Source organism: Pongo pygmaeus, chromosome 5 (assembly GCF_028885625.2).
Source record: "Pongo pygmaeus isolate AG05252 chromosome 5, NHGRI_mPonPyg2-v2.0_pri, whole genome shotgun sequence".
NCBI classification, from domain to species: Eukaryota; Metazoa; Chordata; class Mammalia; order Primates; family Hominidae; genus Pongo; species Pongo pygmaeus.
This window is the reverse complement of record NC_072378.2, coordinates 154,504,047-154,507,447: the sequence shown is the minus strand read 5'-3', so window position 1 is coordinate 154,507,447 and position 3,401 is coordinate 154,504,047.

Sequence of the window (3,401 nt, the reverse complement as noted above, 5' to 3'; positions counted from 1 at the left end):
GTTACATGTGATCATTTAGAAAAATTAGAAAATATTTAAAATGCAGAAAAAAGTCACCTGTAATATCACCACCTGAGATAAGTATTGCTATCATTTTGATGTACTTAAAACATGGATTGTGTGTAATCCCAGCACTTTGGGAGGCCAAGGCAGGCAGATCACGAGGTCAGGAGATCGAGACCATCTTGGCCAACATGGTGAAACCTCATCTCTACTAAAATACAAAAAATTAGCAGGCGTGGTGGCACATGCCTGTAATCTCAGTTACTCAGGAGGCTGAGGCAGGGGAATTGCTTGAACCCAGGAGGCGTAGGTTGCAGTGGCTGAGATTGCACTCCAGCCTGGCAACAGAGCAAGACTCTGTCTCAACAACAACAAAAAAACATGGATTGTGATATAATCATCTTTTATTCACTTAACACATTTTGTGAGTACATTTGTCAGTTGCTGAACATAATTCTATCTTGTAACTTTAAAGCCAAATTACATCCGTTGTATGGGTATTCTATTATTTTAACCAATTTCCATTGTTGTACATATGTCTTTGAATACAACTGTTGTAATTTTTATTAGCGTTTTTTTCCAATAAGTAAGAAGGGACATTTTAAAGCTTTATGAAATCAATTCTAAATCATTTTTATAATAATAACTCTTTTTATGTTTTTCCCTTTAATTATATATAGAATGTGTTCCTTATAATAAAATGTTGTTAAAAGCTTATATTGATTATAGCAATCATTAATTACTAACATGTATTGTCCTAATAATTATTATACTGTACTATACCAAAAATTACTAACAAAACAAGTTTTGTTTAGTCTTTATGCAATAGTAATTATTAGTATAATATATATATGACATAATAATTAATAAGGCAGAGACCATCTTTTTAGCCTAAGTGTTGAAGTGTGGAGTATAATAGGTCCACATTTTTGTTCAATAAATAGTAGAATATAAATGATAAAAATCTTAATTTGAGAAAATAATTTGAATTCTGGATTTCTAAATGTTTTCTTTCTATATTTAATACACAATTAATAGAAAATTATCAAGAACACTTATTGAAAGAGGTTTGTTTGAGAGAGATCCATTTTTCTCTAATTGAATTCATAGTGAGGAACATAGTATTGAAAGTTATTTTCTGCTATTTTCTCATAATCAGGATAAAGCACAAATGGATATGACAGGAGACATCATCTGGGTGCCAAATGCTGGCAAAAACAATTACCAGCTGTTTTTAAACAGTTGCAGCTCATCACCAATCTGAGGCGACACAGAAGTCACTTCCTAAATTCTTCTCTATTAACAGTCTTAAAAAGTCAAATTCATAATTGGAAGAGGATGCTTCTTCTTATATGTCTACTCTAAATATGGGGAAATTAGTAAACAACAATTAAAAATAAGGCGGTATTTTTTTAAAAGCTACTTTTTTTACTTCCCTTTACAAAAGTAACATTGAAGAAATTACAGATAAGAAAAAATAGATTACATAATCTCTACTAACATATTGCTTCAAATTCCCAACTTCATCCCTAATATATTTATATACATGGGTCAAAAATATAATTATGTATCTCTAATGGATTTTTTAAAATTTTTATTTTGTGGTAACACTGAAGATTACATCTACCCTCCTAACAATTTTAAGTGTACAATACAGTATTGTTAACTACAAGCACAATAAATACATTTTAAATAAAATTTATATTAGTAAGATAATTTTTAATTGTTAGTATTTCTTTTCTCTATAGATAAAAGCAGTGCCAGAGGCATAATATAAAAATTTGCTTATTTTGAATGAAAAATAAGATAAACAATTGTTAATGAACTTAATACCTATATAATCAACATATGTTCTTTCGTCATAGACAACTTGAACACAAGTGGCCATTGTTTGATTAAGAACATCATGTTTCTTTCCTTCCTGCCTCTAGGGAAGATGGATAGTTAGGGAAGCAGGGATGCTTCTTGCCCAGGAGAGAGGCTGCATTTGAATCACAACATGCAGCAGAAAGCATGGTTATTCACCCTCAGAAAGTATAAAGTCATGTAAAAAAAGTCAGTGTCAAATCTCTTTTGACAAAACAAGCTTTTGCCTCCAGGAATCAACTCAAATATTATTTTTGGAGATTTCTATCTGTACCTATCGTTACTTTTTCTATTGTTCCCAGATATTGCTGAGTTCACAGTCTGTTTAGCACTTGGCAGGGATTATCTAGCATAGTGGCAGGTGTCTAGTGATAGCTCTACTGCTTTCCTTTTTCTGCAATAACTTTTGTCTGTGCCTGAAACTCCTGAATGAAAATTAAAAAAAAAAAAATAAATAGAAAGGTAAGAAGACCTGTAGTGACAATTTTAGGTCCACTGGGGGCAATCACATCACAGCTCTCTTCACAGCCAGAGAAACGGTGACACTTCACACCAAGATCTTTAGAACTTTGGAAAGCCCAGAAATCTTTCTGAAGGGTCAACCTAAACTGATGTTTGAAATTCAGGCTTGAGTCCAAAAGGGATTGGCCCAAATCCACGTGGCGTATATTGCCTGTTACTTTTGTAATACGTTCTTTGTTCCATAATGAATGCTTAAAAAGAAGAAGAAGAAGCAGAAGCAGAAGAAGCAGAAGCAGAAGCAGCAGAAGCAGAAGCAGAAGCAGCAGAAGCAGCAGAAGCAGAAGCAGAAGAAGAAGAAGAAGAAGAAGAAGAAGAAGAAGAAGAAGAAGAAGAAGAAGAAGAAGAAGAAGAAATAAACCATTTGCACCTAGCTGTTTTCTCCTATTAATTACTGTTTCTGAAAAGTGCCTTGGCAGAAAATGTTTTTGATCTTTATCAACTTGGCACAGCATTAATCTCCAAATCACAGGAATTTCTACACAATATAAACATGTTGAGAAAAGAATGCAGAGATTAAAGAAAAAAATTCTATAATGGACAACACTACATACGCAGATGCTAAATACAGATATTATCACTTGGAATAATTCTGTCGCAGTTAGAGATTTGGATACTGATTTACATATGGATGGACAAGGGATTGAGGGATAGAGAAAAGAGGGGGAATTCTAGATGCATCTGAAGAGTTCATGTATTGCTATGGAAACAGATACATCCTAGCAACAGCTGCTTGGTACGTAGCTGACATGCAGAACTTAAGCCCTCAAACAAGAGAAAAATGAGCCACGAAAAAATCTTTAGAATACACAGCATTTATATTTTCAAAAGTTTTAAATGGACAATTAAAAATTCATACATATGTCAAAATAATAAAGTTACAGAAATTTCATTTTATTACCATCATAGAATGCAGCATATTATTTGATATATTAACTACTCTTATGATTACAAGATAACATGTCATATATCAGAGAGTCAATACTAGTTGAACTTTTTTTTGCTGAGTCTAG